General features: G+C 41.6%; 1 protein-coding gene across 5 annotated transcripts in view; it reads left to right on the forward strand.

The window, feature by feature from the left end:
• Nucleotides 1-428: 428 nt before the first annotated feature.
• NCOA2 (nuclear receptor coactivator 2) overlaps nucleotides 429-21584 on the forward strand; it is a 184104-nt gene continuing 162948 nt past the window's right edge. For 2 of the 5 annotated variants that reach the window (XR_009957682.1, XM_062570288.1), the window contains exons 1-2: nucleotides 459-547; nucleotides 9672-9751. The gene's annotated coding sequence lies outside the window, so the exon portion shown is untranslated. Of the gene's footprint in view, nucleotides 548-2827; nucleotides 2886-9150; nucleotides 9168-9671; nucleotides 9752-21584 lie in introns of those variants that run through there. The other 3 variants (XM_062570289.1, XM_062570290.1, XM_062570291.1) reach the window with 3 other exon arrangements.

Consider the following 21584-nt stretch of genomic DNA (forward strand, 5'->3'; position numbering starts at 1 on the left):
TTGTGCAGCAGCCACGCTGTTTTCAGCGTGCGTGGTGTTTTCCTATCCACTCCCCCCCTTCTGAGGGAAAAGGAGGAATAAGCGTGCTCCCCCTCCCCGATATATATATTTTTTTTTGGGGGGGGGGGAGGTGGATAAGGGCCATCGGCGACCGCAGCGGGGCGGGCGGCTTGGCCGCCCTGGCAGCGCGGTGCCCCGCGGCAGCCGGGCCCGCGGCGGAGCGCGGGCGGCCCCGGGGCAGCGGCGCGGCGCGGCGAGGCCGCGGGCGCCGCAGGGCCGCGCAGCGCAGCGCGGCGCGGTTGCCGCCGTGCCCGCGGCCGGGGGAGTGACTCGCGCTCCCTCCGCCCCCCGCGCCTCCAGCCCTCCTCCGGGTAGACGGGGAGGGGGAGGAGGAGGAGGGCGAGCGGTGGGAGGGTCCCCATTGAAATAAACAAGCAGGCAGTTATTAACACGGGAACATGGCGGCCGCAGCCCCAGCTTCGGCTTCATCTCACAAAGCGAAGGTCAGCGCCGGCGGCGGCCGCGGCGGCGGACGGGCCTGACCCCGGTAACGGCTCCCACCCGCCCCGCCGCCGCCGCGCCGCGCGCCCCTCCTCCCCCCCCCCCCCCCCCGCGCGCGGCCGGCCGCGGAGCGGAGCGGCAGGCAGGCGGCTGCGCCCGCGCCCTCCGCAGCCGCGCTGTGCGGCGCCGGGGCCGCGGCGCGGGCGCGTCCCCCCGCGGGGCGGCCGGGGGCCGGGGGCGCGGCGGGCCGGGGGCGCGCGGCGCGGCGGCGGCGGGGCGGGTCGCGGCGTTACTTCCGCGGGACTCCCCCCTCCCACCCCGGTTTTCGTGGAAAGGGGGCGAGATGCGGCCCCGCGGCGGCCGCGGCTTCCCCATGCGTGCCCCGGTGGGGGGGGGGTAGTGCCGTGCGCCCTCCCCCCCCCCCCCACACACACATCCCGCGTCGGGGGGTGGTGGTGGTGGTGCTGGGGGGCGGCTCCGCCGGCGGCAATGGCGGTGGCGCGGGGAGCGGGCGCTGCTGCCGCCCCCCCGGTGGCACCGGCTCGCTGTGCCAAGGCGCCGGCCGCCGCGGAGAGCGGGCGTCGGGCTGGGCGAGCCGCCCCCTTCCCCCCGCCCCCCGGCGGCGGCGGCGGCGGCGCCCTGCCCGGGGGGGTGGAGGAGGGGGGCGCCGCCGCTGCCCCCCCCCCCCCCCCCCCCCGCGCCCACAGGGGAAGGAAGGAGGGAGGTGGCGGCGGGGGGCGGGGGGGGGACGGGTAACTTCGCTGTAACTTTGTGCGCGGGGGCCGCGCGGCCAGGCCGCGGCGGCGCAGCTGCGCGCGAGCCGCCCCGCGGCCGCGGAGCGCGGGGAGGGAGTGGGGTGGGTGTTGGGGGGGGGGGGGAGGAGGAGGAGGGCGGCCGCCGCCGCAGTGCTCCGTGTGTCCGTCCCCGCCGCGTGGGGCGCGCGGAGCCGCGCGCGGAGGGAGGAGCGTGGGCGGCCGCCTCCACGGTGCGCCGGGGGCGGGCCGCGCCGCACCCCCCTCCCCACCCCCCACCCCGCGCGTGTGGGGAGCGGCGGAGGGGGGCTGCGGGCCTTCCCCCCCCCCAGCCCACTCCCACCCCCTTGGGCGGGTGTCGGCGGGGCGTGTTGCCGCCCCCCCTCCCCCCCGCGGACGGATCCCCGCTGCCACCGCCCCCCCCCCCCCCCCTCCCCGGGGCTGCGGGGCGAGGTGTAACCGGAGCCTCGTCCCTCTCCGCTCCTCCGCCTCCACTCGCGCCCGAATACCCGCGGCACGGGGATCCCGAGCCTCTCCTTCCGGAGACGGCACGCGCGCTGCGGAGTCGCGCTGCGAGAAACCTGCCCGAGAGCCTGGCACAAGCACTCCCTTTATTTATTCCTTTTTTTTCCCATTTTCCCCTTTTTAAAAAAATTTTCTTAAGGGAAAAAAAAAGGCAACGAGGTTGCCAGTGATCACCAGGAAATAATGATATCTCAGTCTTGGTTCGTGTTAACCTGTATACCTTTGCCTGCAGCGTATGTCTGCAGGAGCTCGCTGTCTAAATTAGCCCCTTGTAAAAGGAGAACAGCTTGCTGTTCAGTAATAAATAATCAATTGTTTTTGTATTTTTGTTTATTCTTTCAGAGTAGCGGGAAGCAGGTGAATAGGGTTTATAACTGAAGTGGTATTTTTACAGTGGTTAAGACTAGTTCAAGCTAAGCAAATAGTGTTTGGCTATGACAGTTACAGCAAAGCACTGTTGCCACTGTAAATAAGCAGTTTAAGACTGTCAGTCTTCTTACTTAAGGCTTTTTTTGTTGTTGTTCTTAGTTTGCTGCCATTGTGGCTGAAGGCAGTCATTTGTTTTTATCCCTTTGGGTTTTTATGTACTATAACTCTAAAATCAACTTGGGCCAGTTAATTTCCTGGATCTTTACAACCTGGTCGTGGGCTTGGGCCAACTGGTGGGCTCTTCTCCCAGGGGGAATCCTCTGGGAGCTGCCGCTCCCTGCGTCGGGCTCTCGGAAATGGCTGTGTTTTGCGCCGTTGCTTACGTCGTGTATCAAAACCGGTGCTCTGCTCCGCGTGTCTTAAGGCCGAGGCGAATGGAAAGCAGTCGTTCTGCTGCGGTTGATGTAGTTGTGGGAGCTCCTGCGTAGTTTTGAGGTCCTTTGCTTGTTTACATCAGCGGTGGGGGTGTTGCAAGTAGGGCGTATCGAGTTTACGCGTGCTGGTGTGTACGTACACGCGCGGGCGTCTCTGGATGGTCGTGCGTTCGTGTCCCTTATTTTAGCATTTGGAAGACAACTGCTTGGGGACGGGAATGTAAAGTCAGCTCCGTTATGCTGTATTATAAAGTGATAAAGAGAGATGTAAATCCCCCCCCATGGCTGTTGGAGAAGTGATATGGTAAGCTTAATATTTGTAGCAAATCTGTGATTTAAGATCTTAAAATACTCCATCTTAGAATCAGTCTTGATTATTTTTCTGGATATTTCAATGAAGATATTCGGAGCTACTTTAAGAAGAAAGGCTGTTCCCCCCCCCCCCAAACTATAAATATTTGAATAAGCAAATAACTTTTAATATGTTTGTGCTTTGGTTTGGTGAGTGTTATGCAATAAATGCCTGACAGAGGTGGTGTAATCAACTCATTTTTTTTCAGATGGTATGTACTTTTATTTCACATGAAAACTGGAGATTTCTCAATTTTCTGAAGCTTGTGAACTTCATAAGCAAAAGAATCTATGTATAACATGCTTCTTAAGTATCTCTGCAGTGTCTGAAGACACTTCTTTACCAAATAAGTATGTGAGTTTCCCTGTGTTCCATGTTGTGTGTTCTGGTGTTGTCAGTGCTGTTTGGGAAGTCAGACATTTGAGGAAGGAACACTTTATAAAGGATAGGACAATTTAAAGTCTTAAACAGGGACCTATATTATTTGAGAAAGTGTTCAGAGCTTATTCCCGGGGGGGGGGGGGAGAAACAAAAATAATAAAAAAAAAATAGGGGTTTGTTCCCAGAAAGTGTAGCGTGTTACACTTAAGCTCCAGCTTAAGTCAAAATTAATTATTTAAGAATAATGTTTATGTTTTACAATCATGGAGGATGTGGCTTGCTTGTTAGAAGGCCAAAAGGCTCTACCGAGAGAGAAGAGAGAGAGGCATGTGAGCGGTGTTGACATTTGCAACTTTTCTCTCTCGTGTGTGTTTTTTTTTTTTTTTTTTTTTTGTTTGTTTGTTTGTTTGTTTTTTAAGGCAGAGGGGGAAGAAAAAAGAGAGAGAAGAAGAAGTAGGATGTAGTCCATCTGCAAAGAGCGCAGGGTTTTCTGCAGGCAGAGCAAAGTCCCGGAGGAGCCAGCTGCTGCTGCAGCAGCGCCCACAGGCTCCCGGGCTTCCCCTTTGTCGGCGCTGTCACCCGGCTGCGGGCCGGACCCGGCGCCGCGACGAGCCCGCTCGCTGCAGAGCCTTACGGGAGCTCTGAGAAGCTGGGACTAACCTAGTACCGAATTTAAAAGTAAGCGTAACTCTGCCGGCTGAGTCCTTATAGAGCGTGCATCGAGTAAGGAAAATACTGAGCTAAAACGGTCTTTGCAGTGTTGGTTCTTTTGTACGTTTAGTGTGATTGGCCTCTCTAAACAATGCAATTCGTATTCAAGTAGGCATAAAGTATTTAACAAATTCCATGTGTTTCTTTAGTATTCTCCTCTAGGTTAAGATGTTCAGTATTCATTTATTCCGGTTTGGTTTTGAGTTCAAAGGTCAGCTGTGTTGTTACAGTGTATATGATCCTGTGCGTGACCTAAGGTTTTTATCAATGTTACTCTGTTCCCAGGTTTCTACTTCATAGAAAGCATGTTGCAGCATCTCTTTGGCCACCCGTTTTCCGCTATTAGCTAATTTAGTTACAGATGGCTACTCCGGCAGGATCTCTTATTTTCATTTTTAAATAAGGTGTGAAGTTCAGCACATTGCTCTGTTTTTGCTAGTTGGTAAAACATTCTCATGCTCCTGGTGGCAGATAATGCCCAATCCTTCAGTATGATGCTGGGAGCAAGGGAGGTGGAGAGGGAGGGAGGGGAAAAAAAGCCCTCCTGAGCATATGGAGACATCCAGAAAAAGATGTGCATCGTCAGCTGTGATTCCATTGTGTGCTTGCAGATAGGAGCTGAGCTCCTCTTCTCTTGGGAATTTAAACCTTACAGAAGTATTCTTTGACTGTTGCATGTCAGGATAATCAAGCTTAGAAAGCAAACATTTCACTGAATTATTACAGATTATTTTGATAATATTTTAACATTTTGGTGAATAAATACAGTTGCCAGGGCTCCTGCTCTGTATTGGAATAACATATCGAGCAGACATACATATTGGTGAAATGGTAACTTTGATGAATAATAGGAATGATTCCTAATATCACATCAGTAGTTACATTTTATTAAAGCAGCTCACCAGTTCTCTGGTTTTCAGTTTGTCAGCGGTATTTACATTATGTAAACACTCCCTATTTTTAATGATTCAGAAGCGTAGCCATTTCAAAACATGCCAAGAAGATATGTGACGTGTTAAATGACAGTTTGTATAGTTAAGCAATTTAGGGTACAGAATTAAAAATAAATAAATAAAAAAAAGCTCAGAATGTTTTAAAAGATATTTTGTCAGTGTTGCCAATATTCAGAAACAGTATTTGCATGATGAAAAAAATGGAGTGGGAGAAATTAATTTTCTTTTACTCAGTCCTGTATTTACTTATCTAGAGCAGTGTTTTCTCTCATGAGTAATTGCATTTGAAATGTTTCTACTGTTTTTATAAAATTATTTTGAGTTGATGAATAGTTTGAAAAATATATCCTGAACATGGTGGCTTTACTGCCTTAAGTTTGGTTAATGTTTATGATTTTTCAATCTTGTTCTATAGCAATTGCTTGCTGTTCAAGTTAAGACTAACAGAGTTTTATAGAAATAGGCACAATTCTTATGGAAAATGTGTAGTCAGCGGGGTGCTGGCTTTTTGAGGTTTAAAATTTGTTCATTAATTTAAATGTCTAAAGCTATACAACCACACACCAACAACGCACACGCTTTTTTCTTATGCAGCTGCATCATTATACTATTGTAAGTCTTGCATTTCCTTAAATGGCTTCCATAACAATCATCCATTAATGCACTTACTGGCAGATATTATTCTTGCTTTGCTCTCATTTCAGCAGTTATAACTGATAGTAAATCTCACTCTTTCTGTCTCCAATTGCTTCTGTTTTCAGAAGCCTTTTTGGAACGTGCATTTTCTTTTTGCAGGTAAAACACCTTCTGTAGAGCCTGATTATGTTTTTCTGTGCATTTTTGGACTTCACAGGTTACTTCCTGTTTGGAAAGGATAATCTATTCTTTGCTGAAGTAGTCCACGTTATATTGAAGCCTTTACTATAATAACGGAAAGATAGGGAGTACAGGTGACAAATTAAATAAAGATATCTACTGAATCTGTTGATTTATCCATAAATCTTAGGTAGTACAGATCACATGAGCTTCTACAAGGGGATCCCGGGATATAGCGAGGACATATATCTAATGCAGTGATGACTGAGAGTTGCTATTTTGATGCTTTTTTAGTGAGCTGTGTAAGACATATTGTTACTCTTTGGTAGGATTTATAGTGGGCATATCACAATTGGCTGCTTTATTGGCTGCCTCAGTGGAAAAGTCTGGGACTGAAGAATGGGCATGGAAAGTGAAATAACATTTTACTTGTTGGGTCAGAATTATTATGGAATCTTATTCTGTCTGTGCTGTAATTCATTTGTGCATGAATAGGCTTAGTTTTTTTTATCACTGTCGGTATTGATCTCTCATGAGTCTTCTGTATAGATTTTGAAGAAAATCACTGCAATTAAAAACAATGTAGTCTGGCACTTATTTGTAGCTCACTGATTATGTAGGAGGTACTTAATTACATTTAAAAAAGAAAAGTTTGTGAGGAAGGAGGAAATTCTGCCCATGAATACATTTGATAGTATATACTGATACTTTTATTACAGGTATTTTTATGAACTTATAAATTCCTCATATGCCTGCATGGCACAATCAAATAAAAATTCAAGGTCATGTGTTTTTAATACTTGTGCAAGTGAGAGAGTTCAAATACCACCCTGTTTATGATGGAGATTACTTTTGAAATAGCAAAAAGATAGGAACTGAAGAGCTATGAACTTGAACTTGAAACATGACAGAAGAATTGTGAAAAAAACTGATGTCAGGATTTGCTGACCAGCCACTTACATTATTCCCATAAGTAAATATGCTTATTGTCAACTAATTTCACTTTCTGCTGTCACACAAATTTGTATGTTGATCTCTAGAGATACAAGCAATGTACTCCTCCTTTCCTATCCATTTTCTAAAATTGATCCTTTGAGGAGGAAGATTATGAGCCTATACAGATAAATACATTATTTATTTTAACCAATTCCTCCTTGAGAATACAACTGAAAAGCTCTTTTGCAGCTCTGAACCTTTGTATTATTTAGAAAATCAAAATTTAGAACTAGAACTGAGCTATTTTGTTTCAACTGGACCAGAATATTTGCTGCCTTTATTTTAAGATAAATGAACCTGTTGATTATTTATTGGCTATAAAATGTGTGTGGCTCTAATAATATAATTTAAAGCTTTTTTTAGTTGCTTGCCAATTTGTGTTGGCATTTGCAAAGTAAACATGCTTTTCATGCTTTTGCTTGTTTTTTTTTTTTTTAATATGGATTACCTCAATGTGAAGACGCTGAATTTCTAATGAGGCTTCAGAATACTTGCTACGGTTGTGCCTGAAATTAGTATAACTGCATAATAGTGAGATCATCTTTGGAACCATTTGTTCTTAGTGTAAGTCAGATGTTAAAGGAATCTGAAGACTGTACATTTATTAAACTTGTCTACTCTAGATGACAATTGAGACATTATTGTGAGCCTTCTGAGTTCAGTTGTAGTTTGTCATATTTACCTTTAAAAAGTTTTTTGTTTTGTTTTTTAACCCTTGGGGGGGGATACAAGAGTGAATGGTGGTGCTGGAGAAGGACAAGAATGATATATCCATTTTTAGATCAAATCGAATGTTGATAGCTTGTGTGATCTTCAAGGCAGAAACTCTTTTCTTCAAATGCTTGTGTAAGGCCTACATACAAGCTTTTGAGCATCACCATAAAAATGTTACGTTATTGAGATGGCTCGCTGTATACAAAGTGTGGTTTCTACTGAGTTTTCAGGGGCACCCCAAGAACCATCTGACGCTGGCAGCTCTGTCTGGGCTGTAGCAGAGACTGTGTGGGAATACATACTAGCACTGTCTTGCTATGGTGTTTTTTCCCCTACACATCAGGAAGGGCTTGAAAAACATCAGCAAGGACTTGACGTGCTCTGGAGACTTACAGTAATTTTGATCTCCAGTGCTCATCACTTTTCTTCACTGCTGTAGACTATTTAAATTAATTAAAAGAAGAAACCGAGTATACCAGGTTATACAAATATGTTAGATGATAGATCTGTTATAGTATTTTATTTAAGAAAAACCTTGTTAGTAGTATTTTGAAGATAATATTTCTATTGTGAGACTCTCATGTGTTATCTTAGTTTTTGGACAGCCTAATTTTTATTTCTGTGTTTTGCTGGTTTGGCAAACTGACCAAAAACTCACTATTTTCATGGGCCGTAGGTAGCCGAGGGGAGCCGAGTTACTCATGCTCACACCTCCCCCTTCCCTCCCCCCCCCCCCCCCCCGCCCCCAGTGGCAGCAGTGGAAGGTTGTGCTGATCAGGAGAGGAGGACCCAAAAATAAATCAGCGGTAACAAAATACTATCGAGCAACCACTGGAGTTAGCAAGAATAGCAAGAAGCAAGATGGGGTTCGAGCAGTGCCCAGTCTTGTTCATGGTGCTAAAAGATGGGGCGGAGGGACAGGGCATGCTGCTTTTAGAAGCCAGGATTAGGAAGTGGAAGAAGTGGAAAGTGGGAAACCTTTTTGTCCCTGCAGATGCTCCTGTAATTTTGATGAGCCTAGAGAAAAGGGGCCGCGGCCGGGGGACTGCGCCCCGTTGCCTCCTGCGTGTGCGGCGTTCGGGGCTGCCTCGCGCCCGCTGTGCCAGGCAGTGGCATGGCTCGGACGCTGTCTCCGTGGGTGGCTGGTGCCAGAGGCGGATTTTCAAGTGTCATCTTGAAGTGTCCTTATGGTTAACGTTCTTGCCACTTGCGAAGTCTTGCTGATTTGCCAGGAGATCTAGTGTGCTTGTGATCGGTAGAGCTTGTGAAGTTCTTCAGCATTATGGAGGGAATGATATATCCTGTATATCTTTCCTTAAATATATTGCATATATTGTCTAGCATGCCTGTACGCTTTTTTTGGAAGCATATCCTTCATTTTCTTTATGTTCTGGCTTTTTTTCTTTTTGGTCTGTCAGAATGAGAAGTTGAAAAACTCTCCTTTGGTAGCGTGCTCAGTTAGTTGCATTTGATATAAAATCCTGTTTGACCTGCAGACATAAATTCATGCATAACATTTATGTGGACAGCGTCGTGCTGATGTTACCCCTCCAGTTCCTCTTCCCTGAAGAAATGTGTGTGGCACAGATGTGCTCGTCTCAACTCTGGAGTTCTGTACTACAGAAGAGCCCACTGCCCATCACCTGTGTCAGGAGTATGGAAGGTGGAGCATTAGAGAAGAAAGATACTGCTATGCATGCAACTTTTAATATGGTTAAAAGATGTTTTATTAAAAACAATCAAACAAACAAAAAAACCCCAAAACAAAAACCCAATTTCTCTTTTTGTAGAGATTTGAAACTAACATGTTATAAAGTCAACCAACCAAGCAGCTGACCAAAAAAGGAACCAGCAGCTTTCGCGCAGAGTTCCCACAGACTCTTTTGTGAAAATGAAGAGTGCAGGCCCTGTGAATTCATTGAAACCCCTCGGCTGCTGTCCCCGTGACCGTACGGTAGGCAGCAGGTGATAAGGAAGCTGGGTGCCTGCAGTGACTGTGCAACTGGAAATAGGTTACGGTTATCTCTGGAAAAGCTGCTACTGCTCTGCAAAGTCTGTAATGCTTCCTTCGCTATGTTATGCTTAAAACTGAGATGTGCCAAGTATCCTGTCTTTATATATGCCCCTCTCCAAAAAAGGCTAATCTTTCTCTCAATTTTGTTCACAGCGCACTTGATATGTATCTGAGCACCGAAGCCCAGCACGTGCACAACCTGTAGGACTCTCTACCCACCTCAGTGAGACTTGGTGAGTTGTTTATACTCTATTCCATGTAACTGTACTATCTCACAGCTTTATCTCCTTCACGGGAGAATTTGCTGGGAGACGCTTTAAACTGATTGCACGGGAACAGCGCAACAAACTTTGGTTTTAAGTAATAGATGATATTCCCCAGTCAATGGACAGAACATTTTAGAGGCTTCCAAAATGGTGGCCAGACTGGTCGTGGCAGCAGAGACCTCACTTGGTGCCAGGACCGAGAATGGGCCTCTGTGCTTTGCAGAGCTGACGGTGCTCAACGGGTGCCGGTCTTTCTCATTAAGTCTGTTTGATACCTTCTGCTATGGAAATGGTGTTTGTCCAATGTGCTGTTTGTGGTCTGCCTTATAGCAAAGGTGGTGTATGAAGGAGTGTAAGCTTTTGCACCCACTAGTGTGCATAAATAAATTACTTAAAGTGAGGGCTGATATAGATACAATGACATTAATGACTTAAACTACTTGTTGCCCAAGAATTACTGCCTGATGGACATCAGGCAACATTATGCCTGCTTACATCTCTTCAGAAGATGGGTTAATACCACCGAGATAGAAGAAAAGGGACCCCTGCAGATTGTTTAAATGCAGACTAATAATAGCTTGGTAGTGCAGTGATGGAAAGTAGAATATAGCTGCTGTGTTTTTATTTTAGGTATGTTTAATATAGCAATATACTCGCTCTGCATACTTCTTTCACAAATGCGTGTTTGAGATTTTATGTGAGAACCTTTTCAGGATGCTCATGAATAGATGTTGCCTTTTAACATGTAGAGTGACTTATTAAGGTCAGAAATATGTATTTTTGAGGCTTGCACACTAAATATAGAGGTGGGGAATGAGCCAGCTAAGAAGGTTTTTGGTTGTTTTTAGGGCATAGTTGTTTATTCAATGTCAACCGTTTATGGGTAAAATTATGTAAGTCCACATCAAGTATCATTTCCTCTTTTGTTAATTAGAGCAATTGAGCAATTTTTGCAAACTAACAGAACTTTTCTTTAAACTTTCTGAACTTCCTAGCTCCAGTGAGTGAAAACAAAGATTAAGAAGCTTTTTAATGCTTCTCTATTTTGCCCTTTTCCATGTCCATTTTGATGAAATAATTTGAATTGCATTCAGTGAAGGTTATGGTATTGGTTAAATATTTCTTCATCTAGTATTAATTTGAAAATACTGAAAATACAGCAAATAAGTTATTTTTATGATCATTTAAGTGAATTCGACAGTTATCCGAGATTCTTGATAGTTCAGTAAGAGGCAGCTGCGTAAGACAAGTAATAACATCAGATCTTGGTCCCTTTGAATCCTTGGGAATTCTCCTGAAGTTCTAGGACTTCAGGCCTGTTGTTCAACACGCTCAAGTGTTCTCATTCTCCAGCACAGCATCAGAGAACTGTAGTGTGGTTTGTATTAACCAGTATACAAATCTGAAATTTTACTGGTGTCTGAAGTTGAAGAGGAAATACCAGTTGGAATTTCATTTAAGAAGTTCTAGGCCCAGCTCTTGACTTCAAGAGGGACTTCCTACGGGATAGGTGTTGAATTTGGTTGTGTATTTTAAGTGAGACCGTACTGTGATTGCATGTCACAAATCATATTCATTCATCCTAACCATTGCTGTGTCAAGCTTTTCAAACAGTGAGACTCCCGCTTAATACTTGCGCTATTTTTAAAACAATATAGCATGTAAAGGCTTGAATCTTGGACTGGTTAAACAGCATTTAGAATACCTGCAAACTGATCAGAAATAATTTAAGTGATAGATCTTGTGGCTGTTTGCTTAGAACCTTGGTAATTGGGGTGTTCTGAAATAGCTGCTGTATGCTATTTAAAAGACATGTAATTAGAGCATGTGGGAAGTTCAAATTTTAGTTAAAGACAAAAAACACTGACTTTTTCTCCTATCTAAAAGTTTTCAGTTGGTAAACATTTTTCCTTTTTTCCTCCTTTTCTCTTTGCATGAAGTGATTTCCTTCACAAGGAATATTTTTCAGAAAAAAAGAATGTAATTAGAGAAATTTCAGTTCTCTGTCACTCCTAGTCTTGAGGATCTGTTTCAATTCAGCTTTCCACTGATTTCACTGGCATTTGTATCATAGTTAGTGTCAAGTGTGATGCATGGAAAATATTTGTGTCTCTGTTTTTTTTATGAGTTATAGTACTCTTTATTGTTGTTTACAGCAGTAGCAGATAAAAAGGATTCTGACAGATGTCTCATTTTTAAGTTGACTGTGCCCTCTTAATGTAAATGTAAAGGGAATGCTATCAGAAACTAACAGGTGATCCTGCAAGTAAGAGTGGCTCATTTTGAAGCAAGTTTTGAGAGTCTTCGGTATTAGTTTAAAGCTTCAAGTGAAGAAAGAATATAGTAGCATCAAATATAGGTGCAAGAGAGATGTTGCCTGCATGATACCTGGAATTCTGCTGCGAGTCAAGAGCACCTGGATTGCTGGAGGAGTGATAGGGCTGAAACGTCTGAAATAAAACAGTGTTACTGATCGTAGGTATGGAGATTTTTTAGCTGATTGGGTCAACTGACTGGTCCATTTGAAGAGGCATCTGTGAGGGATTTTCAGCTGAGTTTGAATCCGTTTGTGCTCTACGGATAGAACATGTTCACGTTCCTACATGCTCACATTCCTACAGTCAGCGTGGAAATGGAGGAGTTTTGTTTTGCTTGAAATATGGTCAGGATTTTCTGTATTCAGTCAGTCCTATTCAGTAATGACACTATTGAACATGAATTGCCTGTAAAGATGCCTGTAAAAGTAGATGCTTGATTACAGTGAATTTTATACAGTCTGGGTTAAAATGATATTCTTTATCCACAAGTGAAGTTCTGTGCGGGTGGCACAATAAGGACTTTCAACAGAACTATTGAGAAATGAGCATTTATTGGAATTTTTACAGTTACATCCTATAGGTTTATTTCTAGTATGGGGATTGTGAGCTTATGGATTTTTTTTTTTGGTGGAAAAAGTGAAATTTATACAAATATATTACTACATTTCCTTTAAATGTAATGAAAATAGAGAGTATTGCACAGAGAAATCTCATCATGCTTGCAACTAGCAGAAATAATTCATTGATATCAAAAGCGGATCTAAAGTACTTTAGTAATTTTGAGGAAGCAACATTCAAATTTGTTGCAAGTGCTGAGCATCCCTTAGATATTTAAAACTCATTAATTACTGTGTATTTTTTGAAATAGAGTTCTTTGTCAATGAACTTTTACCTGAATTGATGAAAGTGAACATCATATATATCCAGGACCACTGAAAATGCCATCATTCAATGTGTTGAAATTTCCCTTTGTATGTAGCTATATATGGGAAGATTAATATTTGAATTTGAGTGAGATAAAAATATTTAGGGAAAGAGATTGCTAATTTCATTTTATTCACATCTTAAATGTTAGTTTTGACTTTAGTAATGGGCCTTGGTAAGAGATTTTCATTTCTTACCTTTGATAGCTACCTTTTTATGTGGGCAAAGGTATAGTATATACACATTTGCAGAAGGAATAACTGTCATTATCATCTGTGGAAAATCAATATATATTTTAAATATAGATTGATGACATTGTACCACCAGTGTTGGAGCCTGGGAATTCTGGAGGGGTCAAGAACAGGACAGCCGAGCACTTGCATCATCAAAGAAGATGAGATGCGTTTACTTGGGCCAATTTTATTCTGGGCCTGCCTTTAGCCCCTGAGTTGGGAAGAGTGAAATATTTACCCGGCTCAGCTCTTGACAGGAAATAGCATTAATTAAATACAGGGCTTGAAAATGATGCTGGATTTTGGATAAAGGCCAGTAGACCTTGCCTTGGCTTTCTGGAAATTGGATTCCACTAGTCTGTTTATTTGACAGCATTATAGTACAATAATTTGAGGTTCATGGATATTTCTGTACATTAATATGAATTTTTATAATACCACAATGCTGGGATGTTAAGCTCAGAAGACTTATGTGACTAGAATAGTAAGTGAATTTACAGCTGGTTAGTATGAATTGTGGTACAATGAGTTTCCATTTGATTAATTTACCTTTGTATTAACTAGATTTTCAAAAATATATAGTTTCTTTTAAAATGAACTTCAGATATATAAAAATTCAGATGAATGGCCTTAACTTAGTTGACTAAAAAAGAATTTAAATGTCATCAAATGATTTAGAAATATCTCTAGAACTATACATATCTTGAGAAAATAATGTATCTTAAGAATTTTAGAGGAAAAGAAGGTATTTGAATATTCTCTTTCCCCGGAAAAGACAGTCATTTGTGACAGCCTTGTTATATGAGATTTTAGTGTGCATGTTTAGAAAGTCTGCTTTCAAAGATTTTAGTGATTCTTTTTCCATTTCTGAACCTGTTTATGAAAATACATATAAGTTCATTAAGCATATTTGGAGGAAAGGACCAAAATTGTTTCTGTTGTATGAATTAAGTTTCTTATTTGTGTTTCTGTTTTTTTTTTTTTTTTTTTTTTTAACCACCATTTGCTGTAAAGAAACACTGTAATCTAATGGTTCCAGGTGAAGTCTGTAGTTGGAGTCATGGACTTTTCTGCAAAGTAATTATTACTTCTCTTCTTTCAAATCATATAAACAATTGGCCGCAACACCAAGACAACTGAATGAGGGAAAATTTTAAATTTTCCTCTCTGTCTAGAATTCTCCTATATTTTTATCATATGTGTGTATTATGCATAAGCATGTATATCTGTGTGTGTATGCATGTGTATATATATATATGTATATTATATACATAAAAAACAGGATTTTTGTGTGGTGAGTTTATAGTACAGTTGTGAACCACTCAAATGGCAGCAGTAGACAATGAAGGGATATTTAAGATTAGAATTGAGAAAAGAGTTAGTTTTGCAGTGGGTGTTGGAAATCAGCTCATCCTTGAGGGAAACTCTAGCAGTGCCATAGTGAGTTAAAATGCTTCCATTCATACTCTTTCAGCAGGTTTCCCTTTTGAGTGTGTTCTGACACTCCCACTTAAATTTTGAGTCGTCAGCCTTTAAAGTAACGCAGTGGAAGGCCGTTCAGAAGATCCTTTCCTGCATTGAATTCCTGTGTCCTTCGATGTCGAGGTACCTGCTGCACGTGTGCCAAAGGGCTGGGGGTGCTGTCTTTCCCCTAAGTTAGTTTCTTCAGGTTGTAAGCCCAAAACTTGGCTGTGTGTTGCCACAGTTAATAGTGTTTAAAAATGAGATTAAAACACTTATTTGTTTTACATTTCTCTGAAAGTAGGTAGCCAGCACATAACAAATTTCACTTAGGTTAATTTTTATGGCCTTTCAGTTTTCAGTTGTGGTTTTTTGCTTGGCTTCTCTTTGCAAATCCTGTTTAGCTCTGTTTTTGTTGCTGAATATTGCTGAAGAGACTCATGTAAAACCATTTCTGAAATTATGATATACTTCCAGTATCCTACAGCAGTGTAAGGCTTATGTGCAGGTGGTGATACATGAAGTTTCATGCACAACTACTGATATTTAAAATACTCCTGGTCTGTGACCATGATTCTAATTTTCCCTTCCTTACGAACTCACTCTTCTGTCGTCACTGTAGTTCTCGGCTCCTGATCAGTGCTGAAAAATACGGGGAATTGATACGCGCGGGTCTATAGTGCAGTGTTTATGAATGCTGCACTAGCGTATATTTGACACAAATTCACAGAAACAAAAATTTAAAGTTAAGCCACTTTATACCATGGGCTCTGCTGCTGCTGTCATGCATCAAGCATACTACCACAGCTGCTGTGTGCCACAGCCTGCATGGTTTGGTTCTATTAATTTTCTGTTTTTGTTGTTTAGTGTGAGGTATGCTGTGCGTGTAGCACCTCATATTCACGGGACTATTCATTGATTTCAGAGTATTTGCACAAACCCAAGCCTGTGGTGCTCTGGTCCACTTTTAGGTATTCTAGGCACCCCTCTTCCCCCCTCCCCCCCCCCCAAAAAAAAAAAAAAAAGTGACAGCTGTTGCTGTTAAACTTGATTCCAGTAATTGCAATTCACAGGGGTGCCTCCTACATAGTCTTCCTCTTGTTTGCTTCATCACTCCATTTCTGAGCTATTTCCTTCCGCCCCCAGCTTCCAGGAGAAGTGCTTTTGTGTGTGTCTCTTCTTTTGATATAACCTGATAGTGCTTCGAGATGGTCTGTTCTTGTTCTCCCTTACCATTGGCCACAACCCCCTGGCAGCAATTTAAGGCGAACGATGTTTTATGTCAGGACAGCTTGATCCAGGGTTGTGACACTCTGTCGTAAGAGTTGAGAGTGTGAGTGTGTGTGTGTGTGTGTGTGTGTGTGTGTGTGTGTGTGTAGATGTGCATACGTACTCTATATCTGTATTTGTCCAGCTTGAAGCTATTAATGAGTGAGTTGGCTTGCATCTGACGAACAGCTTCATTTAGGAAGGGGGGAAATTCCCTAGTAATCAGAAATGTTATTATGGCTCATTTAGGAAATTCTGAAATGAAAAGTGTGGGTTTATCTTCTGTTTTTTTTTTTTCTTGTTTTGTTTTTTGAGGCTTGATTTGCAGGAAGGCTAAACGGTGGGGAAGCGGCAGTGTGGTTCTGAACGGGGCGGCTGCTCTTTTTCCCAAATTGGAGGCAGCAGGTGCCGTCCCCGTTTGCAGCCTTCCTATTAAAATACCTGACTGTCCTCCTCCACGGGCTGTGAGAGCCGTGGGCGCCCCGCTGAAAAGAACAGTTGTTTCTCCACTTATTTATTTATTATCTTTTTAAACGCTACCTACAAGTATGTCTTTTCACTCCGGGTACGGTGAAGGAAGCTAAGGTATACGTTTTCAGGTATTTTTAGTGATTAAATCCCCTTGTGGATGCTCTTAAGGCTTTGAGATGGCTTACTTGATGTCAAAGTAGGGTAAGCTCTCTGAAACAAGGACGTTTTCACTAGCGCGTTGAATATTTATGTGACTTGAAACAGTTTTAAAATACTTTCTTTTTTTTTTTTAGTGACTGAAATGAAAAATCAATTAAATGCACAACTCTGCTTCTCATATCAGAGATTTCAGTTGTCCGTAATTAAATGGATACATTTGACTACAAAGATGTAATATAAATTAGTTTTACATGGTTGCCACTAATTAGAGTATCTTTTTCCCAAATACTTTGATTAGGTCAGTATGAAGTATTTTGCCATGTAAAACTGTTGAATTCTTGCAAACCTGAAAAGATCTCAAGGAGACATACTTAGAGCTATCACTGTTAGAGAAAATGAGAAGTAAAAATGTGAACTGTGTATAACATGTCTGGCAAAGTTCAAAAAAAATCAAAAAAGAAAAAAAAGTTGAAAGCGAGTATTTTGCATTATGGTGGGAATGGCCAAGTGCTGTATTTCATTTCGGGATGTTGACGCGAGTTTGGTGGACTGTTCTTACTTGTTTTAATTTTGTGAAAATACATTTGTTTTGTGGAAATATATTTGTGTAAGTGTAGTGGTAACCTTTTCGTAATGAGCTGTATTCCCTTCTGCTACGCTTGTGCGAATGATTTCTAAAGGTGCAGTGAATTTTAGAATTTCCTGGGGGGAGGAGGGACTTCTTTAGAAAGATGAGATTCTGAGAAGGGAAATGGAGGGTTTCTTGAGCAAAGATTGAGATAACTAGTAAGACAGAAAAGAGGAAAATAAAGTCAAATATGGGCTAAAATTTGTTTCACTAGTTGAAAATATTTCTCACTTTCATTAGCTGAATGTACGGAAAGCATTGTGTATGCTGTTTTTAGCTGATTTTGCTTACCACTAACAGGGAAGGAAGTCACTAATAGGGAACTGTTGTTTTGTCATATAGACAATGTCTTGTGGAGCAGAGGAGAAATAATTGAATTAGTGCAATGCGGTTTTATGTGAGTAAGCGTACCTAGAGCAATACCCGAGGATATGCTTCGCTGTTTAAGAATAGAAAAATTTCGTTTTCTTCTGTGTATGGTTGTGTGTTATGTATAATGTATAAATATATCATTTAGATGTAAGCTTATGTGTTACATATACTTTTTGTCTTCATTATGTTGTAAGCTTTTAGTTCTGGCACGCTACTTTCTTCAGGATAGCAGATAACCTTAGTGGTTTATGTGCCGTAATGGTGATGGGCTCTGTGGCTTTTCTTGTCGAACTCACGTTATTCTTGCATTGTGCCGGACACAGAATTATTGTTCAGGCTGGCTGACTGTCAATCATAAAAATAAAGGTTTTGGTACTTTTTAGACAACTTTTTTTTTTTTTTTTCTTCTATCAACCAATAATTCGGACAAGATGGCAGGAAATATTTGGAGAATTTGAGGCCTTCGGAGTTTTGCCCTGAATGAACGTTTGGATTCTGTGATGGAAATTTCCCTATAATTATGCCAATAGGAATTATGGTACATGGATAACAACATGAATGGAGCTATTCTTGAGATGTGTGCTAGAGAGCCAAGAACTTATTTTTCCGTGCCAGGTTTGCCACAGATGTTTTAAACAAGTCACTTGAGCAGTATGTTCCTTCACTGTCTTATCTGTAGAATGGGCTCAACCCTCAACCCATTCCCTGGGTGTAAAATACCCGTTCCTTGATGTTTGTGGGTAGGTTAGGGGAAAAATATAAAAAACACTTTAATGCTTTTAACTTCCCAAATATTAATAAAATGCCAGGTTTCTATCTGTCTGTGTTGGTGATACAATAATGAAATTGTAGGAACTGCTAGAGGGAGCTTTCCTGTTAAAATGTTAGAGCACTGGCCTTTTGCTATTTCATTAAACAAAATTCAACCTGAGTTGTTTTGAATTATCAGTATTCTTGTCTGCTTGTGTTATGAGATAAAAACTAAACCAATATCCAATGCTTTAACTCTTCCTTTGTGAAATGTGAAGTTATTTTGGGGAAGGGTCACTCTACGGAGCTCTTCTTTGAAATTCTCATTTAACTCTTCAGTAACGGGCAAAGTTTTTTCTGAATCCTCTGCAGGATTCTTTGATTTGCTCTCTGGCTAACCTCAGGGAAAATGGGATGCCTTTAAAGCAGGAGAAGTGCTAGCTATCACCTTAGAGTGGAGTCGCATGGGAGAAGTTGTTCTAAGTGAAGATCCTTGTCTGATGACCCAGGAATTACATGAATGGGGCTTATTTTTCAAGATGGACCTTGAGGTTGAAAGCTTCACTTTTTATTTTTTTTCTTTCATTCACCATCACGTGTACCGCTGTAAATCAATCTAATTGAGAGATAAGTGGAAAATAGCTTACTCGGAGAGGGGAGGGAACGGGTTAGAGTTAGTTACCAGTTTCTCTTATTTGCATAGATCTTCGATGCTTGAATAAGGAGAATCATTATTTTTCCATAATAAAATTGATTATTAAGTAAAATATATGCGACTGTGGAAAAGGCAGAAGTTCTGCTTTTCTTTAGTAGATAAAGAAGCTAAAACATTGCACAGATTTACGTATGTAGCCTTTATTTTGCCAAAACCTTTAAAAGTAATTTGCTAAGTATTAAAGTAAAATATTCAATGTTTTATGCTGTGTGTCATACATAAAAGGGATATTTGGAAGTTATTTAGTAACCAGAATTTGGGAAAAAAAGAAAAGATAATGAGAGGATAACAGTTAATAATAAATTCATGCTATAATTTTACTTTTTGCTGTTTTATGTTGGATAGTCTGTGCATATTCCTGTTAAAATTTTTTCAGCTGCAGATCACCTTTAAAAGCCATATAGCCATAGTCATATTTTAGCAGGTTATGTATTTCTTTGCCTTATAAATTAAATTGAATTTTTAAACATCTATAGTTTGTGATGTCATAAAGTATAAATTAATACAATGAAAAGCTTAATGGAATAAATCATGTTAACTGCACTTAGTGTCTCTTCAGGATTATTGAGCGGAGACAAGCAGCGAGTGCAGTGTGCATTGCATATATTAAGAAATATCATAAGCCTTTTTTGACATAAGTTTTGAAATGAGTTATGGGCTCAGCTATGGCACTGCTCTGAGCATAGCCTGTCCTGCAGAATTTCCCATTACCATTTTATCACATACTGCATGTCTGTATTTCAGATAAGATTTCTGATTTGAGTAACTGTGGCTAATGTAATTGAACAGTACTTGCTTACAGTTACTTTTGAGTTTTTTTTTAACACAAATTATTGATTCTTATGCAGTTCAGCGTATATTCATTTGTAACAGTATGTTTGAAGTTGGCAGTAGCTATGGAAATGTAAGTCTTGACCATGCTAAGGACTCTTGATTTTGGGGGAAATACTGGGTCAAAGAATGTAGTTGCCAGTTTTGTGATTTTGTTAGTGGAGGGAAATTTTTTTAGGATATGAAAGTTCTTCTGTGCTTTCTAAGAGCTGACAGAGATAGAAGTACCATAGTGCAATAAGGAATATAAAGATAGAAGATAAGCAGATCTAGTTTAAAGTATTCCTATCAAAGACTTGTTTTCAAATGTACTTGTTTGAAAGCAAGACAGACAAAAAAAATTCTTCTTCTGTCTACTCAGGTTATATATACTGAAGTGTTTGCTGCAGCAGGAGCCGGCAGGGCCTGGCTCACGAGCTTCTATTTGAAGAATTGCTAGTATGTAAGAATTGGACTGCTTTAACACTTCAAGCTGGATATCTTTCTGTTGATAGGAGAGGTACTACAGTTACCCATTTGTTAGCCACTAAAAATAGTGGTGCTAGAGTAAGGAGAGTACAGCAGCACAACACCCAAAAAAGGCTGGGGGCGGGGGAAGGCGTTAACACTTTAGCTAGTAAATGCTGCAACCGAATGCACCATCTCCCCGGTGCAGGGGAGGGTTGCAGGCTAGAGCAGTCCCCGAGTCCAGCAGAATACATTCAGCAGCATGCCCTGAAGGTCATTAATTTGAGCTCGCTGGAGAGAGGGTGGGTTCAAGTTGCAGAGGTAAAAAAGTTGTGTCGGGAATGCTAGATTTGCTTCTATCTTTTTTTCCTAGAATGGAAATTTAAATTCAAGTATCTTCTCCAACTCTTAACAGAGTATGAGAGTTCACACAGATATGTTTTGATGTTTTTGTTTGGAAATTACTGCAAACTTGAGCAGTAGAGTGCCAGGCCGGGATGTCATGAAATTTAAGGCATTACAGTTGTGAAATGCTTAGAAGCATTCAGATCAAGGCAGCAACCAAGTGTGAAGAAGAGTGATTTTAGTATTGGTAGATGAAGTGCATCTGGATTTGTCTTTCCCTTAACCCTGCTGTGACCCTTTCAAAGGTGCAAGGTGGTTCAAACTCCTCTATTAGCTGAGCTCTGGAGATTTCCTATGTATAGACTTGCTAGTTGTGCCAAATTATATCATCACAAATCATGAGACTTTCGCTAGAATTTCTGCTTGGCTCAAAGCTAAGTTTCGAATAAGAAAAATAGCCCTTGGTAATGTCATTTACACAGACTGTTTCATGTGACAACATTTTGCCTGTGTTAGCTGCTGCTGTCTTTTTAATAGTGAGTTGGTAGTTTAGGCCATATTTCAGGTATGCCTTTTCTCATTTATTTACTCACGCAACGCCCCTAAGAGCCAAGGAAGCCATATAGTTTTTTTTTTTTTTTTCAAGCTTGCTTGTAGCATGCATAGAGAAATCAAGAATATGTTCTAAGTTCTAACAGAAAACTTCTTCAGTACTGCATGGAATTTGTTTCTGAGTGGCAGTTTTGAGTGATCTTTTATCATGAAAGAATAGCCACTTGGCAAATGTGGGTAGTTTGGATTGTATTTTGACAGGTAATCCATAAGATATCTTCTCTTCATGATAACATGATTTCCCTCTGACGGCTATAACAAGTGC

The sequence above is a fragment of the Rhea pennata genome, chromosome 2 (assembly GCF_028389875.1).
Source record: "Rhea pennata isolate bPtePen1 chromosome 2, bPtePen1.pri, whole genome shotgun sequence".
Lineage (NCBI taxonomy): Eukaryota > Metazoa > Chordata > Aves > Rheiformes > Rheidae > Rhea > Rhea pennata.